This window comes from Chinchilla lanigera, unplaced genomic scaffold, assembly GCF_000276665.1.
Source record: "Chinchilla lanigera isolate Chin_1 unplaced genomic scaffold, ChiLan1.0 scaffold00020, whole genome shotgun sequence".
NCBI lineage: Eukaryota > Metazoa > Chordata > Mammalia > Rodentia > Chinchillidae > Chinchilla > Chinchilla lanigera.
Genome location: NW_004955421.1, coordinates 9,828,288 through 9,847,852, shown reverse-complemented (window position 1 = coordinate 9,847,852; position 19,565 = coordinate 9,828,288).

Below are 19,565 nucleotides of genomic sequence, written 5' to 3'. Positions count from 1 at the left end.
GACTTCACATCAGAAAAATGAAGCCCAGGAGACAGTAGAATGACATCTTTCAAGTGCTAGAAAAAAGTCAGCCTAGAATTTTATATCTACGGAAGATATTAAAAGAGATTAAGCCAAATGAAAACCAAGAATACGTCATCAGCAGACCAACTTTATAAAAATTCTAAAGGAAGTTTTTTCAGACTGAAGGTGAATGCTGCTTGGAGTTTTAGAAAGAAACCAGAGTCCCAGAAGCATTTGCAATTTACAGCAAAAACCATAGAATTAGTGTTGGCTTCATAACACATCTAGGTGAAATAAATGACAACTAGAGAAAAAGGAATGAGAAGTGGGTGAATAGGGCTGTATAGTAGCAAAGTTATTTTATGTGAAGAAATATAATATTAAATTTGAGTTGATGGTGATATTGCAATTCTTTGAAAAACAACTAAAAGTTCAATGAGTATAATGAGAAACTGTCACAAAATTAAGAAGATTTTTTTTAAAGAGTTAGGGATATAGCTGAGAGCACACAGCATTTGAGAGGCTAAAGTAGGCAGGATGACCAAGAGTTTAATACCAGCCCAGTGCATAGCAAGATCCTATCTAAAAACACCCAAACAGCCAATAGATAAATTAGGTTCAGTGAGAACACAGAGAATATCAAAGCTATAAGTGACAGTAAAATACAATTTTTTATTCAGTATTGGAATTCATTCTATACATCCTTGGATTGCTCATTCAGCATCTACTCCTGCCCTTATACATCTAGTGTACAGTCATACTTATATGGAGCAGGGTCTCTCCCCTCCAACAAAAGTCTTCACTGTCTAAACACCCACTTCTCTAACTAATTCCTCCATTTATGGTTGGAGAGCAGAGGTTGCTCGTTCCTAATGAGCTCTTGCATGACTTTGTGCCCCTCTTCATCTCTCCAAGTATCCTATTTATTTTATATCACTTGCCAAAGAAAGAGAACTTCTAAGTCTATCTTATAAGTAATAAAACTAAGCCACAGAAATGCTGAGCACTTTGCTCAGGGTCATGCAAACCAGTAAGCAATGCTGAGATGTGAATAAACTTCAAGAGTGAAGGGTGTAGAGGCTTCTTTTGGTCTCTACCTGAAGCAGGACTACTGTTATGGTTTGTCTGTATGTCCCCCCAAAGCCTCATGCTGCCATGGGGCAGGCTTTTAGAGTTGCTTGAGGTGAGAGAGCTACACCCACCCTGGGGTGGATAGTTTGCATATGTAAGGGAGAGGAAAAGGGTGCTTGAGACCATTCCTCCCCCATTCCACCCTGGTGTGTGCTGCATGCTTTTGCTGTTGTCTGCCACCCTTAGCTGTAGCTCTCTGCCATGTGCCACTCTGCCTTATAATCTGCCAAGTATGGACTGAAACCTCCACAAACTGTAAGTGAAATAAACCTTTCCTTCCTTCATTTTGGGCATCAGGTATTTTGTCCCAGCAAGGGGAGAAAAGTAACCAAGACAACCACTGATGTCATGCATTTGGATCACAGTGCCTCACCAGCTTCTTCTGTTTGCTGTACCACTTCCTTGTCTTGTCCCTGGCCTTCAGAATCTCCCTAAAGGGATCATCCATCATTTTCCTCTGTCTCTACCCCTCATGTGCTAGAAAGTTACTCTGTCTTAATTTCACAGTTCCTCCCCAGGGACCAGCCTCATTCAGATCATGGCCCTCATTGTGCTGTCATTTCTCCTGAGGAGAAACGCAATAAAATATTATTTTGTTGGAGATTGTTAATCTAGTATTAAATAATGAAAGATAAGCAAGGATCAATATTATTGCTATATATAATTTTAAGCACATCCTGGCTATAAAATTGACTGCCAATAAGTGAATTTCCAGACTTCAAATGTTCTTTCAACTTCTCTATTTGATTTAACTCTATCCAAATTATATTCCATATTGATCTCAGTGCATATTCCTAAAGTATGTCTTCTGAATAAAAGAACAAGGTGAGGTATGGGTATGTTCCAAGCAGCAAAATATCTGGTTTGTTGACAAGAATTTACTATTTTTTAAAGAGTTATATAACTTACATTTATATAGTATTATTTAACATAGTTTTGGCTTCTTATTCATTATACTTGATACTGACTTAAACCATTGGAACTGAGTTAAACCATTGAATGTTCATGGTATTCAATTTTATAATGAAATACTTCACAAAATCAGAGAGTTTCATGTATCTTCAAGTAGATTTGTTTTGCTTGCTATGGCTTCATAATAATGTCAGAATTATAACTGTTTTAGTCTGCATCAAAATCTTCAGTCATATTGAAAATATCATTTTTCTTTAATTATAAGCTAGTTTCATCAGTGATAGCATAAAAAAACGAAACACAGCTGGTGTTATTTCAACAAACATTAAGTTCTACAAATATTATATTGAATAGCTACTGTTTATGAGACTGTTCTGTATTCCTCCAGATATGAGTTAAGTAGGTCACGGGTCTCATTCAATCAAGTTTCAGTTTAGTAGTACAGAAAAAGAAATGACAAAAATTGCTTGGATGTTGTAACAACGAAACAGATACTGACCAAATAATGAATTACCCACAATGTCTCAAAACAGAAGCTGTGTAGTACTGGTGACTTTATCTGGGACAACTGGTAGACCCTAGTCCTCTTAACAAGAGCTACTCTAAGTGCAGTCTACAGACCTGGGCATGTCTCTAAAGTGTGCATTAATACTTCTCAATGAGATAGAAATAGAACTTGGAAGTTTTAGAAACATTTATAAAAACTTGATAATGTAATTTTATGTCTGTTGAGTACAATGTCTTATACTTTTATTACTGATTTTATTAACATTAAAAATGAATTATAGATATCTTATGTACCTACATTTCATCAGTTCCGGAAAACTCTGAAAACAAAGCCAAATATTATATTAGCCCTCACCGCAATACTGTACAATTTGCAAGAACTCCTGGGTAAGGTTATGAAGACTGTCGAAATCATGGTATTGGATGAGATACCTTCTTATGTTGATATTTTCCTACTTTTAATTTGGGAAATAAATATTAAAAAGCAATTTGTGTTTCATGGAAAACTATTTTTTCATTCTATTCTAACTTCCTAGGAACTTAATGTCTTCCTAATGTATTTATTTTTTAGAATATTGTATTCTATATTTTAATAGCTCTATTGAGGTAAAATTCAGTGATGATAATATGCATCCTTATTTTAGGGAAGCAGTTTGGTGAATTTGGTAGCTGCATACACTAATGTAATGTCCATCACAATCATGAACCATGAAAAGAAAGACTGATCCCCCTAAACAGCCACTTACCCCCGAGTTGCTTTCACAGAAACATTTTGAAGATTTTCCTCACAGTGTCTTCATAGTTGGCACAACCACTGCAGAATGGGACCAGCTACACTCAGCACAAAAGGAATACTCAGAAAATGGGAAACTTATTGTACTGCTTCCCTCTTTTTTTCCTCTGAGCACACACTCACCGCCAGGACCAGACTGCTTCTGTTAGTTCTTAACTTCCTCCAAATTTTATAGTTGTTTTCTGTGGTGAGACCCTCTGGTAGGTCCAGTTCACAATTCCATGTGGTTTATGATTTGTATATATTCTTAAATTTCATGTTTTGAATAATTAATTTTATTGCTTTTCATCAAAGCATTTGTTTATGATGATTTTCATTTTTAGAGTGTGGTTTTTTTCATAAATAGTTCCAGAAGCACAGCTCCAACCCAAAGGTTCCCAGATCTTGCTCTACATTATATTCATCTGAGTAATCTGGTGAAGAGAATGACTCACGACCCTCATCCTAACTCAATGACTCTAAGGCTTTGTATTTTTAAATGTTGTTTTAGATAATTTAATTCATGCCAAATTTGTAATTCAACCACTAGACTAATCTCTACAGAATTTTTAAAATTCTAGTTTCATCTTTTCTGTCCTGAAGACCCAAACATTAAAAGTTATAGAGCGGACAGTTGACAAAACCAAGAGGTCCAAGGCTTATTACCCAGTAAAGAATTTTTAAATGTAGCACAGCTGCTCACTAATCATTAAACTTAGTCTTCACACTCATCACTCACATTGAAACCTGGACAATGAAATGAATAGAGCCCGTGTTGTGATAATCCACAGCAGCAGAAATACAGAACACTTTTGCCACTGGCAGTTAAACAGGCACAAAAAATGAGGAAAGTAATTCTCCTACTGATAAAGTATCAACATTTTCTGTAAGTAGCTAACATTTTCTCAAGCACAATTTTCCCATTTTCTTTCAATTTAACCTTCATGCATTGAAAAAAATCTGCTGGTATATATGATCCCAGCAACAAAACTTCCGGTGGAATTTGTACATTTTCCTCTTTATCACTAAATATATGCCAGTTACCTACCTCTATGTGATCCTCACTGTGTGACCCTTGGAGCAGTCCCATCAGTCTCAGTTTGGAACTTCTTCCTAATGAAGATTCCTGGGTTTCACCCTGACCTGCTACATCAAAGACCAGGAGGGTGCTTTAGAACTAAGAAGTCCTCCTACTGACTCTAATACAGACAAAAATCAGAAATCCCTCTGTTAGACAATAGAATGGAGAAAACCCACTTTGTACAATTATGTGTCAATGTTTAAAAAATATATTATCATTTTACAACCTACATAAATGGAATTTCTTCAGTCTTACTCCTGTTTTACCTTTACAGTTTTTTCTCAGGTGGCCTGTGTTCTGGGCACTTCAACAAGGAATTCAGAGTAATCTCTCCTCTAGCAATGTCAACAGTTTAGAGAGAGGGGCTGGGGATTTAGGTCAGCAGCACAGCGCCTGCCTGGCAAGCGTGAGGTCATGAGTTCAATTCCCAGTACCAGAAAAAAAAAAAAAAAAAAAAAAAAAAAAAAAAAAAAAAAAAAAACAGTTTAGAGAGGATAGTTAGTAGTGAGCCAGCTTACTAAAAGGTTAACTTCCTGGTGGTGGGACTTAGGGTCTCTGTCATCTATTTCTATGACAAGGTGCTACAATTCATATTTGAGACAGACCCTAGTCTAGATTTCTGAGAGTTTCTCTCTCTATCACTAACTTAATGTCAGCAGGGAAGCATTGCTACCCCCCATGCTTCTTTTAATCATTTCATTTGCTATGAAATAATTCATTAAGTATCCTGTTCAATAGTAACTGTAAAGCAATATTTAAAAAATGGATGGATTTTACTGGTTTATCTCATGTCTAGGGTTAAGGCAATAAAACTTCTTCCCTATATTCTATTTTAAACAAAATGCAACTATGGTACTTATGACATTCTTGTAGTTACAGGTCAGTTAACTTCAAGTCCTCTTCAGAATGACCAAATTCTATTATAAATTCCAAAGAACTCTCAACTATATTAATATAACTGGGACTGTGATGTGTGTATAACGCTTCACCCGAACATTTACTTAGAAATCCCCAATGCTTCTTGGTACATCCATAAGCTGCGATTTTGTCTGAGAAGCCCACTAACGCACACAAAGTTGTTTGTATAAACAATTCTGGCATAAAACACAATTTAAATGATATAATTTGGAAAGGGCAAAAAAGGAACATTATATCTCTCAATGTCCCAGGTTTCTTTTAATGGAAAAATGATTGAAAAGGTCCATCTTATCATTCACTCCAGTAACCCACATACAAGCTGATTTGTAATTTAATTATTGTCTTTTAAAGTAATTAACTGGGAATGTCTAATCATTCAACTTGGGTATGGTTGACTCATTAAACATCCTGTTCAAATTTTATTTTCCCCCTACAAGTGTATTAAATCTTCTTTAGACTAAGCAGGGAAGCTGATATACTGAGACCAATAAATAGCGCTGGCTGCTGTGCTTACCCAAGAGGTGACGGGAAGATTTTGGATCAAAATTACTTAATAATTACCTGATCTACTGGTAAAGAAGCAGGGGGTTAACCGAGTTACTTCTGAGAGGCAGAGACTACAAAACTCAGGAGACAAAAGTGGTTACCATGAAATGCAGAGTGAAATAAAATAGCAAATGCTTAGTACTTTGAAGAATGGCATTTAAGTTTCTGAATCATAAGAATTTCCCAGTATATTCAATGGTACATGTGTTGCAGAAGCTTCTCCCCACTCAGTGGGAAATCTCAAAATTCCTACTTCTCTATGAAGTGTCTACATACGTCTGAAATGATAGCCTGGAAATCAACCTTTGGGCAAAATGATATTTTTGTCCTTGAAATGTTCCCGTTCTAAAAAATGGTCAATATGAAATTATTTTTCTACCCTCTCTTTAACAGATGTGCCCATTTTAAATGTTCCTTTGCTTTTTCTAGAAGTCCCTGGTACTTAATAAGTAATATTATTACTAAATAAAACTTTTTCTAGCACTTATGGAGCTCCATAATTTTTACTGTTGTATTTAGGTCATAAAATCCTACAAGTTAGATGGATGGCACTCAAGACACCTTTGAGCTTTAATTGCATCCTTATGATTTATAGTGAGTAAAGCAGCAGTAGGAAGTAATGAGGGAGGCACATATGGCCTCTGTCACAACCACACAATGTTATAGCTCAAAAGCAGCCATACACAGTACGTAAATAAACGAGGAAGGCTGTGTTCCCTCAAACCATTGATGCTTAACTTACATTCTCATATAATTGTCCTCTGTCGCAAAATATTACCATTCTGATTTTTAAAAAATCATTTAAAATGTAAAAACCATTCTTAAACACAGGTGTTGGGTTGAACATGACCTGTAGGTTGAGGATGGCTGAACCTTGGACAGATACACCATAACTTAATATTCTCCTGATCGGTGCTTGGCTTGGTTGTAACCTTTGCTGTTACAAACGGTACTTTTAGAGGTTATATCATACACATGATATTTATGACCTGTTAAAATTTTTAAGCCTAAATTCCTCCAAGGAAAATTCTTGGTTCAAAGTACCTTTGCATTTATATGTTTGATAAAGATTCCAAACTGCCTTAAAATTGGCATCGTATCTGTGTACACTTCCAGACAGAATGTATTCCCAGTCTCCATAGCTTCACTAGCAGGTTGTGTTAAGCCTCTAGGTTTTGTTCATCAGATAGGAGAAAATGATGCATGACTGTTTTTAATTATATTTTTCTTTTAGGAACAGAATTTATATTTTTCATTTTATTGGTTAAGAGCCATTTGTATTTTCTTGCTATGAACTATGTTCATTTATGTTTTTTCCTCACTTTTTATTAGATTGTGCTTTATTATGTCCAGTTTTTGAGGTCTTCATACAAAGAGACAAGATATAAACTTACTAGAAGATAAAGATAAGAAAGCAGAAAGTTTATGACTTTAGTTACTCCTGTGTGTCTCAGAGATATGAACTATGAAGTACTCTTTATGTAATATAAATTGCAAAACTGTTTCCTGTGCAGTCATTTCTATTTTGACTTCGCATGTACTGATTCTTGCTATTTAAGTCTCTGTTTTAATGTATGCAGTTGAATTCATCAATCTTTTCCATATAGCTTCTAGACTTTTTTAGTAAAACCTTCACTACTCCAAGGTTATAATGGGGTTCTTTCATGTCTTCTCCTATCAATTTAATATTTTCACTTTTCCACTTAAATTGTTCATGCATTGGGGTTTTTCTTAATATGTGGTGTAGGAGGTAGATCCCAATTTTTTTCCAGAACACTACTCAGTTTTGCCAGTTGCATTGCACAGTCTAAATACCCTATTCTTTTCTAGAACTGTGTTTAAGATGCCCATTTTCTTGCTGCTTGTACTTATGAAAACTATTAATATCTGTTAGTCTTCTCTAGTTCTTAGCTGAATTTTTGATATATTAATTCCTCTTAAATTTTCCAGGTATGTGATCACATTATCTATATCACCTATAAAAGTAATCACTATTGGCTTCATTCCTTCATTCATTCATTTATTCATTCATTTGCAGTGCTGAGGATCAAACAAAGCCTCAGGCATGCTAGGCAAGTGCTCTGCCACTAAGTTATATCTCCAGGGCTACCACTGTTTCTTTTTAAATAATAGCCTTCTTTAGCTATAATTCACACACCATAGGTTTCCAAAGGCGGTGGTAAGGTGAATTTTAAGATGTACCATCTCTCTATTGTATGTCTAAGTGTATACCCAGTGAATGTTAAATAATAGTACTGATGAAGGGCCTCTTCATTTTGTTCCTATTATTAGTCAGGAATGAACCTAGTATTGTTCTGCTGTTGGATGGTGGCTTTTAGTGATATTTTAGTTTTATAATGTCAAGAATGCATTTATCATTGGGCATGGTGGTGCATGCCTATAATCCCAGCTACTTGGAAGAGTGAGGTGGGAGGATCACAAATTTAATGCGAGCCTGGGCAACTTAGTGAGACTTTGTCTCAAAATAAAGTTTTAAAAAAGCCTAGGGATGTAGCTCAGTGGCAGAGAGAGGCCCTGCATTAGTTCCCAGAACTGCTAAGTAAACAAACAAATACATCAGTGATGGTGAATCTTTCAGAGCTTTCAATAATAACCAACAGCTCCCTGCGGTATGTGTGCCATAGCTTCTCCACCCCTGAAATAAATGAACTTATCTACTTTCATTTTATTTAATGTTCTAAAAAAAAAATCACAACTTAAAAGATTTTTAAAAAATCTTAAACTTAAAAAATCACAACAATACTTAATTTTGTTACATCTTAAGCACAGTTTTAACTCCCAGCTCTTACAGTGTATGTTTCTTTTTGCCTCAAACTTTATTTTTTAACCTTTATTAGTACATCTGCAGTACCTAATGATTACATTCATTGTAGGGAATTGGTACATGTGCGTAACACATTTCAGTTCCCCTTTTCCCCTCCCTCCACCCTCCTTTTTTATTTTTCCAGCATCAGGTTCTTCTTTCTTTCTCTAATCCATTTGCTTTCCAGTCTCTGTCTCCTCCCAACTCCCATCTTCCTAATGAAGTGTGGGTTGCATTTCACCCCACGTGGTTTCTGTGATGATCTGAGCACTTTGGACAGACTGTAGACACTTTCACTCTCAATACATTATGTGTACCACCCACTTTCCATCAGAAAGAACTTACCAGCTTTTTCTCATTCATCCTTTCACTTTCTCATGATATCCAGAAAGAAAAGAAGAAAATTGCTGTCTAATACCAATATGTTCATAAAAAATAAAATCCTTCTTACAATATAAGCATTGCTGAAGAAAAAGTTACACAAACTGCTTGTCCTCAAGAAGAGATTGGACAATGCACACATATTTCCCCATTGTTCTCTAAAAGGGAGGCTGCCCTGTTACCCACAACAATGGTCACACTCATCCTTCATTGTCCTTAATAAGAAAGCTCCTCCTTAATGGCTCTCCCCCTCCATGCCAGCCACTGTGATACATGGTCAGTAAGCATCATTTCACTGTATCTTCCTAGTATAGCTTGGAGCAGGCATCAAAAAAGTAAAAAGCAATTAAAAGTGGCTTCTGAGGCTAGACTACCTGGTTGTAATGCCACCTCCACTTTCAGCTTTACAGTTCTATTGCAGCTTATGAGACATAAATTCAGGATGCTGACTGGACCTACTTTGGGGGTTGCAGAGAACATATGAGAGAATTGATTATCACCTAACATTTGGAATGAGATGGAATGCTATGAGATATGGGAAAGTGCCTCAGAGAGTGTACTCTCACTAACTGTTTATTAGTGTTACCCCAACCTCACAGAAAGGAACAGACTTCACTAACTTGCTGAATGTTCCACAGCTCCCAAGTGATGGAATCTCAATTCAAATCAAGCCAGCTATTCTCCAGAGTCTCTACTCTTATCCATTCTATTAGTGTGCTAGTGCTATTATAATACAGTACAGTAACACATGTAGGTGGCTTGAACAACAGAATTTGTCTCTTAGTTTTAAAGACCAGAAGTCTATGATCAGAATATCAGTGGTTGGTTCTTTGCAAGTATTTGTGCCATGCCTTTTTCTTAGCTTCTGATGACTTCAACCAATTCTGGAGTTGTTTGGCTTGTTGACTATATAGAACTCCAATATTTGCCTTTGTTTTCACTTGATATTCTGTGAGAGTGGATAAGGTTAACTTTTCACGTTTTGTGAGGACACCAGTCAGACTGGATTACAGGCCTGTCCTAGACCAGTAAGACATCATCCTAATAGCTACTTTGGAATGCCTCTCCCACAGTTCATGTTGAAATGGAATTGCCATTGTAGCAGGGGCAGGATCACTAAGAGGTGAAGAAGCCATGAGGAGTCCACCCTCATGAACCGATTAATGTCATTATTAAATTAAAGCCAACTTCACTTTTCTGTGGGATTTTGATAAAAAGGATGAGTGCGGCTAATTCTTTTTCTTTCTGCCTTACATGGACTCACTTTTCTGGTATATTACAATGCAACACAGAGACCCTCGGAAAATGCCAGTGCTTCCATGTGTAATTTCCCAGGCTCTAAAACTGTGAGAAATAAATGTGTTTTCCTTTTAAATTACCCACTTATGGTTCTCTGTTGTAGAAGCAGAAAACAAACTAAAACAGTAAATTAATTATATCTGACCTGCAATGATTCTATTTCTCAAAATGTCCACCTTCTTAGGTAGTGAGGTTTAGGGCTTCAATATATAGGCTCACAAATTCAGCCTATAACATAGTAGCCTTCCCTTATCCATGGTTTTACTTTCTGAGGTTTCAGGTACTCCCAGTCAACTATGGTCTGAAAGTACTAAGTAAAACACTCTAGAAATAAATAATTCATAAGTTTTAAGTTGCATGCCATTCTGAGTAGCACTATGAAATCTCCAAGCATTCTATGATATCCTGCCCAGGAGGTAAATCATTCTTTTTTCCAGTGTACCCCTTCATATGTACTACCGTTGGTCACTTACTAGCCATTTGGGCAATCAGATTGTCAGAGTATTCCAGTGCTTATGTTGAAGTAACTCTCATCTTACTTAACAATGGTCCTAAAGCAAAAGGTGCAGAGTATCTTCCCTTAAGCCTCACAAGATCCTGTTAATGAAGTCCTACTATTATCTCCATTCTATGGATAAAGAAACTGGGTCATATATAAGTAAATATTGTCAGACCCCTCTCGCCATGTCTCTGTCCTCAAGGCTTGATCCTGCACTTCACAGACCAAGAGAAGTCATCAAGAGGACTCCATCAGGCTATTGTCTTCAGCTCTTCTCCCTCTTCCTTCTCTGCCCTCGTCATAGAGGGAGCATCTTGATCTACTTTGTTGAGAATCACATCTAAAGAACTATCTTGTCTCTCCTTCAACAAAAATAATTCATCACAGAAATGAATGTATAATAAACTAACATGCGTGCTATGCCAAGAGAAGAGACCACTGAGAAATAACAGGATAGTGGGGCAATGGTGCTGTACCACTCAGCTAAGATGGGGAGGTGAACAAGCACACAGGAGAGGACCTTACACTACACTCCTAACAGGGTCTATTTTATCCTCACTGTTTAGGAAAACATTGCAGGGAATGGCAGAGCCAGTTTACTTGGGAAGAGAAAACAAGCTTGTGATTGTTCTAATTGCACGAGAGCCCAGCATTGTGAGAACATAGGGGAAAGGAGAGGACTCCGTAAGTTGAGCCAAGAGGGTCTCAGAGAAAAAACTTGGCTTCACAAATGAAGAATACAAATTTCTCTCCAAAGATGACATGTGCTGAAGTACATTCTTGACCTATTCACACCAACAAGGTGCTGTGATCCTACTATACAAATCCACAGTAAACAAGTTTCTATGGACCTTAAATTCAAGTGTTTATTAGCCTCATCTACCTAACAGAAATAGTAAATTTAGCAAAGACAAAAATATGAAAGTCCCATCTGAAACAGAATTGAGGGCATTAAACAAATCATAAAATTTTAACCAAGCTAGGCTCAGAGCCCAGAAAACAGTCACATTCAAACAAACAAGTGAACATTGGGAGAGGGGGATGACGAAAGAACAGAGCTGGAGGAGGAAGAGGCAACCGGGCATGTGTGCCAGAACCCAGCACTGGCACAAAGCCCTGGCCCTGGTTTTTCACTAACTTGTGATGTTGAACAGACCACTGCTAGGGGTAAGCATACAGGACTGTCAGTTTCAAATAGCACACTGAACTGAAACACTCAAGATGTCTATGAATCAATGACAGCTTAAGCAGAAGGGCTAAGCCCCCTGATGGCCAACTCATCTATTAATGACAATGATATGGCCACAAAACCTTGGAGGCAAACTCATTTTCTTTGTCTATCTGACAAAGCTGGTGGGTAATAATTGCAACTTGTATCATAATAGGGTGCCAAGCTCTGACCCATGGTTTGGGGCCAGGACTGTGACACAGGCTGAAGGACTTGCTGTTTCTTTAGAAGTTTCTTGGAAAGAAACAGAGTCTCACAAAGGGTGCTGCTCAGCTCCCTGATTGGTTAGGAACCTGAACTCTACTCCCAAATGCTTAGCACTCAGGAGATCCCTTGGGGTCTTTCTGCCTTTCAAGGATTTTGTAACCACCACCAATCAGCAATAGATGAGAAGCAGTAGCCCTGCATTCTCTAAATAACAACTATGAAAGTTTACTGATTGTGTCAACTTGAGTAAGAAATGCTCAACTAAATCAGATCAGCATAGTTCTTGGTGTGGCTGAGGGCATTTACTGAAGTCAGAAGATGCCCCCGCCAGGTAGGTTTGATATCTGAATGGTACAAAAGTGAAAGTCAATGATTCTGTTTCTTCAGAGAAGCTCCAGTCTTCATCTTGACCTTGGACATCATCTCCTGGTTGCCAGTGCAGACTCTTTAGTTTGTAGCACAGAACCTTCAGCCTCCTGGTGTAGATCTTTTGGTCTCCTGATATAGACTCACGTGGGACACCACAGTGAGCTCCAGGCCCTCAACTGGATCCTTTGGCTTTCCAGTGCACAGAGACCATTTTCACTCTTCCACACCTGACTCAGTGGGCAGCCATTGTGGGCCAATCTTCTACATTCTTATGTATTTGCATATATTGCGTTAAATGTTTCTCTAGTAAGCTCTAACTGACACTAAAACATGATCACACTCACAGTTTTAAATCTGGTATGATTGGCAAGATCATCATCAATAAACTTCGTGGTTCTAATAATATTTGCCTCTTAGAAATGTATCTTTTTTAATTCATCAAGTACTTTGCCCTTATCATAACTCCTACAAATGATGAAATCTTTTTTATGATGTAAAATGAAGGTATAAGTCAGTTAAACAGCTAGGAAAAGAAGTAGAACAAGTTATGTCTACTTATGAGTTACCATGGAAACAAAATCCAGACTGAAATCTACTTCCAGTCTCCATTCATAGGCCTAATCTGCGTTGAATCAGCTCAAAGAGAATGGAAAGGTTAGAATATAGTCAATTTTCAAATGTCTTTGTGTTTTAACACATACACACACACACACACACACACACTGCTACCTGTATACCTGCTAACCTACATGCTTGCCTACCTCTCAAACTAATGATGAATAATCTTCAGATGATACAGTCACTTCTTGATACCCCATTTCAATTAATTTAGGTGTGTCAAGATAATTAAAATAAAACCCAATTTTATACTCCAAACAGTACAGAATCATGAGTTTCACATAGCACATTAATAAGCTGTATATCTTATCACTTTATTAATTATGATGTTTACACCATTATTTCTCCAACCCAAGACTCTGTGATTTGTACAATATATAAAAATCTCCCAAGAACATATTTCTAAAAGTATTCTGCTCTCATAAACACTATAATTAAATAGGTAAGAAAAAAAATCTATCATAGATCTTGTACACTGAAATTGAAAATCCTGTCCCATGCTGTCTTCAATCTAAAGTACAATTCCTTTTCCTCTACCATTCTCTCATGTACTACTGTAAGGCTGTACTGGAAATTACCTCTTCAGATTTTTGTTTGTTTGTTTGTTTGTTTGTTTTGTTTTTTCTCTGGTACCGGGAACTGAACTCACGACCTTGCGCTTGCCAGGCAGGCGCTTTTGCCGCTGAGCTAAATCCCCAGCCCCCAGATTTTAGTTTATATGAAAACAAATATGACAAAGGTTTTCCCTTATGCAACTTTCTAGGGTTGTTCTGTGTGTGTATAGCTAGAATATTACAGATGAAGTTCATAGTGAAGGCATTCACATAAGTTTCCTTTCTCCTTAATACCTTATGAAATAGATGCTTTATTAACATGAAAGGGTGAGTCATGATGACCCCCTTTGACTTCCTATAAAAGCCACTTTATGAGTCTAAAGTCATCTAACAGATTTTCCAATGGGAAATTTGATGACATTTGTCCCAGTAATAGATTGGCTTCCAATGTGACGGTTTTGCATTGGAGCAAAATGACTATAGATCTTGATCTTTTTCAGTTTTTACCAAATAAGTACTAAAGTATTAATTCTTCCTATCTGGATAAATTGAAATTTCAGAAATACTCTTCTGCAAGTCCTGTCAGGGCAAAGAAATTACAACCCCAAGATGAAACTATTAGAAGTATCTTGCTGAGTATGTAATCAAGCATGGTGACAGCACTCACCACTCTGGATAACAAGCTCCAGTAAGGGTTAATATGCATATCTGTAAGAACTGCACTTGCTGCAGAAACTTGTGTCTGCAAGATGGAACAGTCCTTATGTGCGTCAACAGGAAACGTCAACCACTGCTTCAGACTTCCTTATATCACAGTTATCAGATCATTAGTTCCTTCTGTCTTCAAGCCAAGAGGCAACTTAGGGTTCCCCTTGTGAGGTTCATTTGTATTAGACAGTTTTCTGGTATTGTAGCAAAACAGAAGAAGCTGGATAGTTCTTAAGAGATTTATTTATTTTATTTTAAGAGGTTTATTTATTTATGGAGGCTAAAAGTCCAAAAGTATGCTGCTGGTTCTATTGAGGGACCCACTGGCTACATTACATCACGGCAGGAGCTCATGTGTGCTGACACCTCTGCTTATAAAGCCAGGAGGATTCAATCACTTAATCCTAATCATTTCCCAAAGACCTTACCTCTGAACAGAACAGTCAGATCAAGTGTCCATCCTCTTAATGCCTTGCAATGGAGATTAAATTTCAACAAGAATTTTTAGAGGGCCACACAATACTCAAGCCATAACACCCCTGATTTCATAAGTGGCTGACTTGGTTAAGTGATTTGCATAAAGATATTTAAGAAGCGGATAAAAAAATCAAACAGGGAAGCCATTTCTGTTTTTATAACATCTTTCTTCCAATGAACTAAATCCTCATGACTCAGAAATTCAAGTGGAGTCTTTCAGTTGTAAGTATGGTTGGATGTTCTAAATAGTGATCTCTACTGGTCTATGAAAACTATAAGCATTCCTTCCAAAACAGTCAGGATACTTTCTAGCATATCACTGACCATTTAAGAACAAAAGGCTATACTTCCTCCTCATGTCACTCAAACTGCTCCTCTGGTTCACTTGGACTAATCTCTTTTACTGATATCAAAACTATCTTTTTTCTTTTCCTACAAGTGTTCACTCTGAGTCAGTGTTTGGGAGGCTGGAGGTCCAGTTTGGGTATGTTTATATACCACGCCATCTTATGCAGACTACGTATCCTGCCCACACTTCTACCACCCACTTTAACATGCTAATGCATAGGCCTATTCAGTTCTTTATTTGATAGCTGGTCACTCAGTTCAGGCAGCCCATGAAAATGTGTATGGTTAATTTTTGACCATATATTATGAGGTTAGAGTAGGGAAAAAAATTCCTAACTTTGACCTACTAATAGTTTCTGGGCTATAGGATTTACTAGAAGTTCGTCTAAGCTCTAAAATTCTTCAACTATTTTTGAAATGCTACCTGAACATATCAATAGAATAACATTTTTATCCATTCTACTTGGTCTTCAGTTTACCTAGAGACCAAGGTATCACGAAAATTTTTATGTTAACTGTCTTCTGGTTATGTATTATCAAAAAATAAAAATAAACCAAACCCCCATCACGTTCCCTGTAGCTGGTCTGCACAGTTATTGCCTCCTTGAGCTGCCACCTAATTTTTTTGCTACCTGAGCCCTCCAATATCCTCTTGCTAACTGCCTTTCTGGGCCTCCTCTACCACATACTATTGATATGAAACTAGAGAGAACAACATGCAAGGAAATCAGATCCAAAAGGGAACAGCTCATCCAAGGGAATTTGGGCAGCTCAAGGTCACGAGCACAGAATTTAAGTCACAGGTCAAAGACCAATGAACATTCTCAGATCAAAGGAAAATATCAAACTCATTTAGTAAAGATTAGAAGGCAAGTATTAATTCAAAGTCTAACAAGAAGTGTGGCAAGTGCTTCAGATTATGAACACATAAGGGTAAGCAAGGCCTGGTTTCATTTTAGTTGTTTCTATCACTCAAGGTTTGCAGGTAAGGTAAAAGATTCAATTTAATTCTAAGAGATTTAAGTACAAGTTATGATCTTTGTACCTATATGGTTGTCACTCTAAACAATGTCAGCAATTACTGTTGCTATTAGTGTTACCACAGCAACTATGCCTAGTACTGTAAGGGGTACTGATTTCATGCCTGGCATTTCACTAAAACTTCTCATGTATCATTTCACTTAGTCTTCATGGCAAACTTGAGGATGTTACAATGTGAGCAATTACTGTTGCTATTAGTTACCACAGCAACTATGACTAGTACTGTAAGGAGTACTGATTTCATGCCTGGCATTTCACTAAGAGTTTTCATGTATCATTTCACTTAGTCTTTATGGCAAACTTGGGGATGTTACCATTATCTCTATTTTACAGATAAGTAACCTTTGAGAAGGAGTGTGACTTGCTCAATTCTAGTTTACAACTGAGGCAGACAAGTTCATATTCAATATCCAACCCTCAAGTTTGTTTAAAGGATTCACCTGACATCTATATTGGTTTCCTAGGGCTACTGTAGTAAATTAATTGATGAAATAGAAATTAAATGGAAATTTATTTTCTCGTAGTTCTGAAGCTTGAAAGTTATAAACCTAAGTGTCCACAGTGCCGTGGAGGTTCATGTTACAGGCTCTAGGGAAGCATTTGTCCTTGCTTCTTCTGTTTCTCTCATTTGTCTCAGCAATCCTAGGCATTCCTTGACTTGCAACAGCAGCCCTCTGATTTATGCCAATACCTTGCATGGCAAACCCCCATGTGAGTAACTGTGTGCCTTCTCCTTTTCTGATTAGGTTAAGAGCCATTAGACTTAGATCCTACTGTAATCCACTTAGATTAACTACATATATCTGCAAGAATCCTATTTCCAAATAAGATCTTCACTCTGAGATAAAAGGTGGACATCAATTTTGAGGGAGACACTATTTAATCCACTACTATCCTTTCTAGATACCTAGCTACAGTGTGGGTCATTAATAATTACAATGGATAATTAGTCATTATAATAGTTATAATTGTTAATGAAGGGCTATCCATCAAGCAATTTATTTCATTCATAGCTGTTATTTATTTAAAATAGTAAGAGCAGTAAGAGAATCTCTGTCCCTTGAGTTATCTGCTGTGTTTGTATTGAGAGCATCATTCTCTTGTTAGTGTGTGTGGTGCTTCTTTCCATAGGAAATAACTTCAATTCTCTGAGCATAGTTAGTGTGCCAAATCACACTTCAACTTCGAAAATCCTAAGAATACTCTCAAAGCCCAGGCTCACAAGGTTAATGCTGCCATTTAGTCCAAGGAGCGATTCCGACCTTTAATTTAAAAAGTTAAAGGTATGTATATATATATATATATATATATATATATATCCAAAAAGAGGCAATAGAGAGGTCTGGTCAGTGTTAGCTTTTGGTCCAGATCAAAGCTACATAACTCCAATAAATATGAGTAATGTGGATCAGAACTTGTCTATAATAACAGTGCTATATGGTCCTTTCAAGAGAGGTTTACTGTTGTACTAGAGTATGTGTTTGGAGGAACGTTGAAGAAGTGGCAATCTGCTTTAGAACAAGATGAGGAAAGGAGAATCAGACTCCTCAAGACAATGCTAAGTGGAAAATAACCCTACCTCTCCATCATCCCTGTGTATCTCAGTGTCAGCCTTTGCCGCTCAGTGATCGTACATCTTTGCTCTGAGAGCGAAGAAACTTGATATCCTGTTAAATAGGTGAGCGGAATTCTGAGTCTTACTCCTTGTCCTTCCGTCCTTCAGAGCCAGCGGGGACAGTAATGACCTCATGTGACAAGACCTTCTAGTTTGGCTAGAGCTACTTTTGTTGCAAAGTGCTGAGCAAGGACCTGGCATAACGGACTGTGTAAAAGTTACCTGTCATCTCTAGCCTCATTTCATAGATGATAAAGTGAGGACTCAGGCAAGGCATTCATTAAAAAGAAAAAAGAAAAAACACTTTAAAGAGGCCTTTAAATCACTCAGATACACAGAAGGCAAGTATGTAGAAAAAAATTAGTGAAGATTTTAGTAAAATTTGTGCCCAACAAGGAATAATAGTTTCACCTTTTAACTTTAAAATTCAGTGGAGGCCTTTGACTATGTCAGATGAAAAGTGAAATCCTGAACATTTCTTTTCAAAACTTGTGTGATTTTTTCTCCAGAAGGATAGCAGAATAAGCACAGTCTCCAAAGCATTCAAGTATAAATACTTTGAGTCCAAGATCAGGAGTTGATGCTAGAGCTACAGGTCAATCAGATTTTATGGTTGTCATACACATCACGATTTTCTGAAACTTGCCACATGTGCTAGTTGAACAGCTAGATCTTTTGGCACCAGTACTAAGACGAAAGTCTGGGGTCACTGATGGTATTCCTGATATCATCTTCTGTATAATGTCTCCACATTGACATACAGATTTGAACATTATAGCCTAGAAATTTGTTTCAATTTAATAACAATGTATTATGCTTGCTGCAAAGCCAGAGAGCCTGGCTCCTGGGTGCAGGAATGAGAAACAGCAGCGTAAAGAACAGAGAAAGATATAGGGTGTCGGCAGAGAAAAATTGTTGAACAGGATAAGGATAGGAACAGGAACTAGATTTATACTAAAGCCAGAAGGACAGGGCAGATGTATTATGAATCCAAAGACTCAGGGGAAGGTGATTTATACTTCATGAAAGAAAGTAGGTTGCAAAGTCTGAGTTCAGGGGGGCTTAAAATAGAAGGCAAGGTGTGATGCAAGGAGCTGGAGAATCTCCTACATTCTTGTGCACAGCTGTATGTACTCTCGAAATGCCTGCTTCCTTGGCCATGGGGGAGAGGTGATAGAAGAGGCTTGAGGTTTGCTGAGATTGTCCCCTGAAAAGCTTCATTTCTTTTCAAAGTATGACCACATACTTCTTACCTCACACATTTAGTGTGCCACGTAGGCACTTTAAGTACTATGACTTTTAGGTGAGAAATGGAGGGCACAATTGGATTTTAGTTTCCTTTGTAAGATCAATATACAGTTGCCAATTTACCGTAATGCCCCGGGCAAGTGTTGGGTACATTGGAAATAACAGAAGATACCATGTAGGTCACATGGCCAACAAACAGGTATGTGAGAAAACTGCATCTTTTAATTCATAATTCAGTTTCCATTACATCCTTATAATCTTCTGATTAGACACACAATC